This window comes from Saccopteryx leptura, chromosome 3 (assembly GCF_036850995.1).
Source record: "Saccopteryx leptura isolate mSacLep1 chromosome 3, mSacLep1_pri_phased_curated, whole genome shotgun sequence".
NCBI classification, from domain to species: Eukaryota; Metazoa; Chordata; class Mammalia; order Chiroptera; family Emballonuridae; genus Saccopteryx; species Saccopteryx leptura.
This window is the reverse complement of record NC_089505.1, coordinates 110,190,909-110,203,416: the sequence shown is the minus strand read 5'-3', so window position 1 is coordinate 110,203,416 and position 12,508 is coordinate 110,190,909. Positions and strand designations below refer to the sequence as shown.

At 40.5% G+C, this 12,508-nt stretch overlaps 1 protein-coding gene and 1 pseudogene across 5 annotated transcripts in view; both read right to left on the bottom strand.

Moving 5' to 3' along the window:
• Positions 1–12,508, bottom strand: part of ZMYM4 (zinc finger MYM-type containing 4) — a 182,538-nt gene that overhangs the window by 168,504 nt on the left and 1,526 nt on the right. The window lies entirely within an intron of this gene.
• LOC136397237 (keratin, type I cytoskeletal 18 pseudogene) lies at positions 6,476–7,926 on the bottom strand (annotated as a pseudogene).

The following is a 12,508-nucleotide window of genomic DNA, read 5'->3' as shown; positions in this document are numbered from 1 at the left end:
GAAAAATTAACACTCTGCTTTTTCTATACACATAATATTATAGGGTAAACAAATAACTAAGAAATGTGTGTGGGTGTGTGTGTGTGTGTGTGTAACTGACAGAGAGGGAGAGACAGGGAGACAGGAAGGGAGATGAGAAGCATCAATTCTTCGTTGTGGCTCCTTAGTTGTTCATTGACTGCTTTCTCATATGTGCTTTGACCAGGGGGCTCCAGCAGAGTGAGTGACCCCTTGCTAAAGCCAGAGACCTTGGGCTCCAAGCCAGTGACCTATGGGCTCAAGTAGCAACCATCAGGTCATGTCTATGATCCCATACTCAAGCCAGCAACCCCGTGCTCATACTGGATGAGCCCATGCTCAAGCCAGTGACCTCGGGGTTTTGAACTTGGGTCCTCTGTGTCCCAGCCCAACACTCTATCCACTGCGCCACTGCCTGGTCAGGCGACAAACGCTTTTTTTTTTTTTTTTTTTTTTTTTCCCCTGAAGCTGGAAATGGGGAGAGACAGTCAGACAGACTCCCGCATGCGCCCGACCGGGATCCACCCGGCACGCCCATCAGGGGGCGATGCTCTGCCCACCAGGGGGCGATGCTCTGCCCCTCTGGGGCCTCGCTCTGTTGCAACCAGAGCCACACTAGCGCCTGGGGCAGAGGCCAAGGAGCCATCCCCAGCGCCCAGGCCATCTTTGCTCCAATGGAGCCTTGCTGCGGGAGGGGAAGAGAGAGACAGAGAGGAAGGAGAGGGGGAGGGGTGGAGAAGCAGATGGGCGCCTCTCCTGTGTGCCCTGGCCGGGAATCGAACCCAGGACCCCTGCACGCCAGGCCGATGCTCCACCACTGATCCAACCGGCCAGGGCCAACAAAAGAATTCTTTATGGAACAATTTCAGTGAATAAATATAGGATAGAAAAATCACTCTTCTAATGAAATAATGAATCTAGGCAACAATCACCAGTGGCTGATAAATTCATTAGGTAAAAAGTTAAGAATCAATGCCCGCATCCTCCACCAAAAAAAAAACAAAAAACACCTTAAGAAACTATAATATTTGGATCCCACAGACAGAACCTAAAATTGTCAATCTTAGTATCACTAAAAGTGCAACAACCACATATGTGCCTCCTAGGATAATGCAACACAAATTCACAGCATAGCCCTGGTTTGCTTAATGGATGGAGGGTCCACCAGGGCACACATGAGAAGCGACCATCTGCTTCTCTTCCCTTGCCTCTTCCCCTCTGTTACAGCCAGTGGCTCAACTGGTTCGAGTGTCAGCCCCAGGCACTGAGGATAGATCAGATGGTCAGAAAGTCAGCCCCAGGCACTAAAAATAGCTCAGTTGATTCGAGTATCAGCCCTAGATGGGTTGTGGGGTGGATCCTGATGGGGGCACATGTGGGAATCTGTCTATCTCCCCTCATCTCACTTAAAAAAAAAAAAGAATTCATAGCATCATCTAATAGGATGAATATTTGTCCTAATATTCATTCTAATTTGTCCAGAACAATTGTAGTTTATAGCCATTGTCCCACTGTAATTATTAAATAATACATCCTTTTACTTTTTTTTTTTTCTTCTCCAAGTGAGAGAAAGGGGAGATACAGACTCTCATATGCACCCTGACCTGGATTCACCCAGCAACCCCATCTAGGGCCAATGCTCTGCCCAACTGGGCCCATACTTGTAACTAAGCTATTTTTAGCACCTAAGGCAGAGACTCTACCTAGCCATCCTCAGTGCCCAGGGCCAATACTCTCAAATCAATTGAGCCATGGCTCCAGGAGAGGAAGGGGGGTTAGGGGAGAAGCAGATGGGCGCTTCTCCTGTGTCCCCTGACTGGGAATAAACCCCAGGACATCCACATGCCAGGCCAACACTCTACCACTGAGCCAACCGGCCAGGGCCTCTTTTATTCTTAAAGTTGTCTTCTCTGATTGGAAATAAATTATATATAATCACTCTATGCATTTCTCTTTCTAAAGAAACTGAACCTAAATCTCATCAAGCTCTACCAATTCACGTCCTCAACTTGGCTGCAGACTGAAACTACTTGGGGAATTATTTTTTAACTATTGATATCTACAATCCATTCCATGAATTCTTATTTAATTGATCTTACAATCAGGATATTTAAAAGTTCCCAAGACAAATCTAAAGTTTCAGCAAAAGTTGAGAACTACTGCCATATATCTTACTAATTTGTGAGAAATATGAAGGATAAATGAACATGTTAAATACCACAAGGATTCAACCAATCAATCCAGGATATAAAAACTGAGCTCATTTATTCAACAAATAAATAGCAGAGGAAAAAAGTGCAGGAGGTATAGGATAGGGAAGAGAATGGTTAGTTAGAAACTTAAACATATAACCCAAATGAAATGGTAAATCTTATCTGGATTATGATTTAACAAGACATGTGAAAAGATTTTAAAAAATCAGGTAATTCTGAACAGAGACTGGACTAAAGAACTATTAATATTGTTAGGTGTAATAATATTGTGATTGCATTTTCTAAAAATTCTTCTGTTAGAAATACACAGAAATATTTACAGATTAAACAATGTGATGCCTGAGATTTTAACAAAAAAAACAAAACAAAGGGAGAGTAAGAAAGAGTAAGAATAGACAAGAAGTTGACAAAAAGTTGATAACTGTTTAGTTGTCAAAGGTCAGTAATAGAAACATAGGGTTTTATCATACCAATCTATATTTAATATTCTATATTGATATGAAATTGAGATAATTTTTGCCTATAAATGTATATAGTATGTATGTGAGTGTATACATGTAACATTCAAGTATATAAGATAACATGTTGAGAGATGTAAGAAAAGAACACATATGATCTTTGACCTCAAAGAAGTTATATTAGTGGGTGGTGTACATGTTGGATAGAAAAGGTTTCTTAGGTACTATTTTGGGCAAAGGCAGGAAGACAGCTAGTTTAAGTTTCAAGGAGGCCAGAAAGACAATACAAATGAAATTAAAATATTAAGTATTCACTAAGTATAAGAAAGTAGGTGAGGGTGTTACTATCCCAATTATTTCTAAATAACTAAGATTGTATCATAACCTGACTTGGAAAAGCCCAGGCCCTAACTTTCATCTTGAGCCATATAAAAATGCATTTTTATACATCAAATGGTCAAATATTAGCAATTCCATATGGTTCAACCTAACACTATGCTATAGTGTTTTTCCTTTCTCTTCCCTTTGCTAAAATAATTACATACAGTTAACTCACAATAAAATAATCAGACTATTTAAAGGAAATGTTAGTCTTCATTAAAGAGAGGTTGGTTCCCTAATATCCAACATACCAGATATGGTAACAGCAGCAGCATTGCCAAGCTTCTCTGGGCATGGGTAAAGCATCTGCAAATGGTTCACAAATAAAACTTGGGGCGTTATAGGAAACTAACAGAGTGTGTAGAAGTTAGAGGCATCTAAACAATTAGATATAGATGGTAGTGCGAGTTCATTTATAATTATTTATATCCAATAAAATATAAATTTTGGGAACATTTTTAACTTTAAGTTGAAAAGTATCTTCTAAATATCCATAGAAATTGAAATTTTACATTTAACTTTTAAGAAGCACAAACTTTATCTTTAAAAATCAATCATAGTTTTAAAATATTTAGTGTATATTTTCTTTAAAATAAACCTGAATTGTGAAGATGTTTTAAGATTATCTCAAACAGCCTGGCCTATGGTGGCGCACTGGATAGAGTGTCGACCTGGAATGCTGAGGTCACCGGTTCAAAACCCCAGGCTTACCTGGTCAAGGTACATACAAAAAACAACTACTATGAGTTGATGCTTCCCTCTCCTCTTTCTTTCTTTCTTTCGTTTTTTTTCTTTCTCTCTCTCTCTCCTCTCTAAAATCAATAAATAATATCTTTAAATTAAAAAAGTATTCATTTAGGCCCTGGCCAGTTGGCTCGGTGGTAGAGCATCGGCCTGGCGTGCAGAAGTCCTAGGTTCGATTCCCAGCCAGGGCACACAGGAGAAGCGCCCATCTGCTGCTTATCCACCCCTCCCCCTCTCCTTCCTCTCTGTCTCTCTCTTCCCCCTCCTGCAGCTAAGGCTCCATTGCAGCAAAGATGGCCCGGGTGCTGGGGATGGCTCCATGGCCTCTGCCTCAGGCACTAGACTGGCTCTGGTCACAATAGAGCGATGCCCCTGGTGGGCGTGCTGGGTGGATCCCAGTCAGGCGGTATGCGGGAGTCTGTCTGACTGCTTCCCCGTTTCCAGCTTCAGAAAAAATACAAAAAAAAAAAAAAAGCATTCATTTAAAAAAATTATCTAAAAAAAATGTGTAATTAAAAATTAGAAAAAGATTATCTCAAACAAGAATAGATCTCTTGGGCCTGACCTGGCGGTGGCGCAGTAAATAGAGCATCAGACTGGAACACAAGAGGACCCAGGTTCAAGACCCCGAGGTCGCCAGCTTGAGCACAGGCTCATCTGATATGAGCAAAGCTCACCAGCTTGAGCCCTAGGTTGCTGGCTCGAGCAAGAGGTCACTCAATCTGCTGTAGACCCTGGTTAAGGCACATATGAGAAAGCAATCAATGAACAACTAAGGTGTCGCAATAAAAAACTGATGCTTCTCATCTCTCTCCCTTCCTATCTGTCCCTCTCTCTGATTCTGTCTCTGTCACACACACACACACACACAAAAAAAAAAGATCTCTTGGACAAAAACTTAAATCAATGCTTCCTGAGAAGTAATTTATTTACATCTAGTTGACTCAAATGTAATTCAATTTATTTTAAAAACCAAAAATCTAGATAATGAATTCTGGACCTATATATTATGTTTTACCTACTATATGTATAGTTATTATGTAATTATATATTGCATATAATTATATAACAATTATATCTTAATACATGGTGTGTAAACATTATATGGCAGTGGTTCCCAAACTTTTTGAAGTTGGGGCGCATTTAAAATCCTACAAATAATTGTAGGCACACTATATACAAATTTCTGAGAAATGTTATAATAATTAAGTCAAATATTAAAGAAAAAATATGTAAGAGTCCAAGCGTACTTTTATGGTAATTAAATGAAATAAATACAACAAAATTAAATTTATTGACATTAAAAGACATTTTTATGTTAGTTTTTGAGTTATGCTTTTTAGAATTCGTAAAAAAGAGGGGCTAAAAAATAAAATAATGACAAAAAGTTATCTTTTTATATATATAGATACACTCTTAGTAAGATATAGTAAATTCAGCAGGTCCTGGCATGAATGTGTTTTTTCATTCTTGTGTTTATGAGAAACATGAGCCTGATGTGTCCTAGCGATTTCTTCAATGTTTGGGCATATATTTGACAGGCAAACTCTCATTTCCTTGTCAATACATTAAAGAATCCTCTCTTTTTACTCTTTAATTGTATTGAGTGCAGAAAACCCCCACCATACATATCATCTTAACTTTACACCAAACAGGATAGAAGAAACTTGCCTCTAGTCTTTCCGGGGAACATGGAGGGTAGTGTAAACAATCCAGCACCACAGCTTAACAGCCTTTTGCAACCTAATCAGGCAAGTGAGGTGGGGGGTTGGGCAGACAATCAGCTTACAGCCAATTCCCCACACCTCTGTCCAAAAATCTAAACTCCAAAATCCCTATTGGTTTTCTGGTCCCCAATAGGCACATATTTCTCTGGAACACCATAGGGCACACCTGGAAATCTTCTAGGGCGCACCAGTGTGCCCTGGCGCACACTTTGAGAACCAATGAACTATGGTATACATGATGAATTATATATTAGTTACTGTATTACATATTATTATAATGAACTCCAATCCATACTGGTTATCAAACATTAAGTTTTTCAAATAGTACTTGATGCTGGTTTATCCTATTATTCTATGACCTTAAGAGGGGGGGAAAAATCTGTGCCTCAGTTTCTTCATTTATAAAATGGGACAGTGATAGTGACTATTATTCATAGAATTAATGAAGTCTGAAGGATATATCACATAAAAAAATACTTAAAATAATGACTGCAACATAAATGTTTGCAAATACCAACTATCATTATTTACAGAAGCCTCTGCCAGTTACAAGATGAGCTCTGTAGCCTGACCAGTGGTGGCACAATGGACAGAGCATCATCAACATGGGACACTGAGATCCCAGGCTGGAAACCCCAAGGTCCTGGCTTGAGCAAGGGGTGATTGGCTCAGCTTAAGGCCCTCCCATCCATCCATCAAGTCACGTGCAAGAAGCAATCAATGAACAACTCAAGTGTCACGAGCAACTATGAGTTGATGCTTCTTTATCTCTTTTACTCCCCTCTCTAAAAAAACAAAACAAAACATGAGTACTGTGAGAACAATGCAGAATCACTATAACACCAGAACGGTCTTTTCAAATGTTCTCTATACAAAGAGCCAACACATTCTTTTTTTTTTAATGTTCAATGACCTCTGAACTTTTTATTAGCCTTCAGCCTCTTGTCCCCTCCCTCACCAAGGGAAGCCCCACTTCTGCTGCCTTACACGTATCATAACTTTTAGTGTCATTGACCTCAGACACCACTTTGCCATTCACAATACTGAAGATTGGGACTTTTTGATGGATTGTATGGAGTTGCTGTTGTCTAGGGTGTCACTAAGACTGAAGTCCTCCCCTTCTTTCAGCAGGCCATGGTAGCTAGCGATCTCAGCCTCCAGCTTGACCCTGATTGATGTTCAGCAGGGCCAGCTCTGACTCCAGGTGCAGCAGGATCTCACTGCATTGTTCCACCTGCATGGCATAATGTGCCTCCATTTCCCTTGGGCTGTTCTCCAAACTGGCGTTCAGATTTCTCGAGCCCAGGTCGATCTCCAAGGACTGGACCATACGTCTCAGCTCCATAAGTGTCATCTTAGCAGCTCCTACCTCAGCAGTCTGCAAAGTGACCACTGTGGTTCTCTCCTCAAGGTGCTGTCCTCAATCTTCTGGGACCAGTATTTGTCTGGATCCTGTCGGTTCTTTTGAGTCACCTCGTATTACTGGACCAGGATATCCGCTATGATCTTGCTGAGGTCCTGAGATTTGGAGGCATCCAACTCCAGAGTCAACCCACAGTCAGCAATCTAGCTTTATAGACTATTTACTTCCTCTTTGTGGTTCTTCTTCATGAAGAGCAGCTCCTCCTTGAGAGTCTCAATCTCTGTCTCCAGTGGCAGCTGAGTGATACTGGTGTTATCAATGACCTTTTTGGAGACTACTTAGGTCACTCTGCAGAGACTGGTGCATGGACAGCCCCATCTCATACTTGACTCTGCAATCAGCAGCAAGATGGGCACTGTCAATCTGCAGAACAATGCGGGCACTGTCCACAGAACTTGCAAAGATCTGAGTTCTCAGGTCCTTGATGGTCTTGAATTAATACCCCTACTCTCTGACCTGGGGTCCCTTCTTCACCAGGCGTTCCTTGATTTTGCTCTCAAGTCTTCGATTATCAGCCTCCAGGCTTCTCACCCTCTCCAGGTAGGAGGCCAGGCAGTCATTTAGGCATTGTATAGTCTCCTTCTTGCTCTGGATGCCCCCTATGCCCGCCAGGCCCCCAGACCCTTAGCCGCCCAGCACACTGGTGGAGTGGAACACAAAGATTTGGGAGCCCAAGCCCCCAGCACCTGCAGATGCTGGCAGCACTGATGGCAGGCCAGGCCTGGTGGCTGCACGGAGCCCAGGGTCTAGTAGTTCATGAAGAAGCTGGAGCATGTGCTGAAGATGTTGTTTAGGGAAGAAGGCTAGAAGCTGAGTCAGGTTCAAGTAGCAGGGCCAATGCATTCTTAAAGCGGATGATATAACATTGTATACAGGTGACCTGCAAATATTTTTATATGTATCCCCATGTTTTTAAGTAACACATTTAACAAAAAGATAAAAAATTGAAAATTCATTAAGGATTTAACAGGGATCAACTTTTACAATTATTATAAAATATTAAATAACAGAAATCCAAAACAAAACTACTCCATTAATCCCATCACATAATAAAATCAATGCTTTAATTTTTTTCATATTATTTTCTGTTGCTTATTTACATGCATATTTAATGTTTACTTATTTACGATAACATAGATACCTTTTTTTTTTTTTTTTTTTTTAATATTTTTCTGAAGCTAGAAACGGGGAGAGACAGTCAGACAGACTCCCGCATGCGCCCGACCGGGATCCACCCGGCACGCCCACCAGGGGGCGACGCTCTGCCCACCAGGGGGCGATGCTCTGCCCCTCCGGGGCGTCCACCAGAGCCACTCTAGCGCCTGGGGCAGAGGCCAAGGAGCCATCCCCAGCGCCCTCGCTATCTTTGCTCCAATGGAGCTTCGGCTGCTGGAGGGGAAGAGAGACAGAGAGGAAGGAGAGGGGGAGGGGTGGAGAAGCAGATGGGCGCTTCCCCTGTGTGCCCTGGCCGGGAATCGAACCCGGGACCTCTGCACGCCAGGCCGACGCTCTACCACTGAGCCAACCGGCCAAGGCCTAGATACCATTTCTAATCTACATTTTCGCTATTATACCACCAATATTTTTCCTTCATCAAAATTTTCCCCCATTTGTTTCATTCACACTCCCTGAAGGTGATCTATGATAACAGCCTAACTTTTATCCTACACAATTTTTTCCAAGTTTATATCATACATATACTATATAAATATATATGGGGATAGGAGAAAGAACTTTTTACAAAAATGGAAGCATATTACTTATAAATATGCCTCTCTTTCTTTTAAGCATATCAAATTTAATATACAGAGAATTTCAAATACAAAAATGAACACAACTTACTAGACCAGGTAATAACACATAATTTACAAGTTATTTTTCTATGTAAACTTTGAAAAGACATAGGAATTTCACAAAAACATGGCCACCAGATTTATTTAGATCCCATGCTTTATCAGTTTATAATAATATGAAGCATCAATTTCACTACTTAGAAATAGCCTATTTTAAAACTTATTTTAGAAAATGAAATTTTACAATCTCAAAAAAATTCATGATACCTCAAAAATATCCTGACTTTAAGAGTGAGGGTATGGGCCCTGGCCGGTTGGCTCAGCGGTAGAGCGTCGGCCTGGCGTGCAGGGGACCCGGGTTCAATTCCCGGCCAGGGCACATAGGAGAAGCGCCCATTTGCTTCTCCACCCCCACCCCCCTCCTTCCTCTCTGTCTCTCTCTTCCCCTCCCGCAGCCAAGGCTCCATTGGAGCAAAGATGGCCCGGGCGCTGGGGATGGCTCCTTGGCCTCTGCCCCAGGCGCTAGAGTGGCTCTGGACGCGACAGAGCAACGCCCCGGAGGGGCAGAGCATCGCCCCCTGGTGGGCAGAGCGTTGCCCCTGGTGGGCGTGCCGGGTGGATCCCGGTGGGGCGCATGCGGGAGTCTGTCTGACTGTCTCTCCCCGTTTCCAGCTTCAGAAAAAATAAAATAAAATAAATAAAAAAATTAAAAAAAAATAAGAGCGAGGGTATGTGTGTTTAATACTGGTCTTCATATGAACTTGATTCTTTCTACAGCTAAGATGATAGATGGAAATAGTATGATTCACACACATATTCTGCTTCCTCAAGTTCACAAATTGATACTGGCATTCAAATACAGTCTGAATATAATTATATTAATCTTGTGTAATTAATACCTATTGTTCCAATTGCCCACAGCATGAAAATAAGACTTCTGTCAGGCCTACAAAGAACTTTAAGGTTGTTAACCCAGTGGTCTTCAAATACTCCCACCTAACCATGATCCAGAAAAATCAGAAGAGCCGTAAATCTGGATCCATAGAAGAGAACTTTGGGATACAGAGGATAAGAAAGATTCACAGAAGCTCCCAAAAATACAAAGCAGCTAACTTGGTACCCAAACCACTGAGCCTCTATTATATAACAAATTTTTTTTTAACCAAAAATCAGTATATCTTTTGAGTTCCTATTATGTGATGTCATACTTGTTAGAGATGCAAAAAGCAATGAAATGAGCTGTACAGTAAAGGAGTTCACAATTTAGTAGGAGAGCAAGATGATCACAAATACCATAGCACAATACCTAGCATATAGCTCATCAACTAACATGTATGTGCTCAACCACTTCTTATGTCTTATGATTATAAAGGGCAAAGGTAGCAAGCATCATAAATACAATACCATGTCAACAATGCAGTTTCAGATTAAAAAACATTTTAAAAAATTCATTTTAGCGTGAGAGAAAGAGAGAGAGACAAGAATATCAAGCTGTTCCTCTTTGTGCTCTGACAGGGGATTGAACCCGCAGCCTCTGTGCTTCCGGACGAGGTTCTAACCATCGGAGCTATCCAGCCAGGGCGGATTAAATAACTTTAAGTCATTACTTAGGCCTAATTGGTTTAATTTACCTCAATACAAACAGTCAAGTTATTTTAAAAGCTATTGTACCGCATAGTACTCACTAATCTTCTTGGAGTATACGTACGGAATCCACATGGAGTTATTGCTCACAGACACGCACACCATGGAATCTACGTGGAATTTAAACAGCTTACTGCGCATGCGCACAATGGGATCTACATAGTGTTGATCGCGCACGCGGGCACACACAAGATGGAATCCAAATGGAAGTCATAGCACATGCGCAAGCACATATACATACATTCATACATACATGTAAACACACACACACACAAAGCACACATGTACCACGTAGAACCCTACTTAACATTCTAACCAAATGGATGATGGATCCCAAAACTTACTGAATGTAACCTTCTACCACAATGGAACCAGTAAAATAACAGGAAAACCTGTACAAGTAAATGCTCAGTGTACTACATGACAAAGTTAAAAGTTTAGACAATTACCAACTTATTATTAGAAGTGTGCATTAGAAAAAACATATTTAAAATATAGATGAATTTGTTACCAAAGTGCATAGCTGTTTCTAGAACATTCTATCGTACGAGGGAAATGACAGCATTAGTAAATTCAGCATCTCTTTAAATGAATATTACACATCTAAAGTAATTTACCCTATATACTTTAACCGGTGAGCATATGCCATATGCTTTCACTCAACCGTAATAAAGAATCTGGTTTAAAACTCACAGCTTGAAGAAAAATTTTAAATTTCAAACCACGTGCATTTCACATTCAATATTTATATTAAATCAACTATTTGAACATACCATCATACAACTTAACCTGTTCTATCTATGACTAATATTAAATCAGGAGGATCTAAAGATTTGGGAACCTAAGGCTATAAACATTAAAATTTAATTGTTCAAAATACAATAAAATGCATTAATAACCGATGAATGGATAAAGAGATAGCTATATAGATGAACACGTGATAAAACAAGTATAATAAAATGTTAGTGGCAAATCTAGGTCGTGGGAGTATCTATGTTCACTGTGAACTTTTCGATTTTGCTGTGTAATTGAAAATATTTTCCTAATAAGTTGTTGAAAAAATACTTTACACTTCTTTTTTTTCTATTTTTTTTTATTTATTCATTTTAGAGAGGAGAGGGAGAGACAGAGAGAGAGAGAGAGAGAGAGAGAGAGAAGGCGGGGAGGAGCTGGAAGCATCAACTCCCATATGTGCCTTGACCAGGCAAGCCCAGGGTTTCGAACCGGCGACCTCAGCATTTCCAGGTCAACGTTTTATCCACTGCGCCACTACAGGTGAGGCACACTTCTTTGATTATTTATAATTCAAGCTTTTACGAAGAGAATCATAAAAAAACTCCTATGTGGTGTCCAACAACAAGCACTAGTAGTTGACCAAACCTGGGTTCAAATCCCACCTCAATGTCTTAACTAGCTATCTGATCTTAATTACTTAACCCCTCTACAGTATACATTTCCTTAATCTGCAAAATGGGTTTTACACAGTTAATGCAAAGTTAAATTCTTCCTAGAAAGCCCAATATCAGGCACATAAGAAGCACTCACTCAGAAAGTTACTTGTAATATCATATGAGATTCCTAATTTTGTGCTAAATCCAAAGGGTAGTCTCAATAAAGATTAAGTAGTAATATTTTTCCACGTTCAGCATTACACATTCCCAAAAGGAAGATTCCAGATACGAAATGCACTGCTTAACATGCTATGGGGGGAAGGAAGTAAAAAGTCTGAAAAATATTGCACAAATCAGTAATACAGTATTGTTCTCCATCTAAAAAAAAGGTCACTCACAATTCAATTTTAAAAGTTTCAAGACAAACTTTAAAAAGCACTCTAAAAGGCACTAAACAACTACAGTATACAGAATTGGCGTCACCTTTGCAGGATGGCTGGGTACATCCTGGGGATGACAAACTTATACACTTCCAGGTTCTTAATTGTTGGTAAAGAGACTAGACTAGAACATGACATTTATAGTTGCCAAAATCCTTCTCCTATATCAGGACATGCCAACGACCCCACTTCTTCACATGTAAGAGCACCACCTCCACCTTGGTCTAGATAACGGTTATGGGGGGGAGGAGGTAAAGGAGGCAGGAAAATGAATTC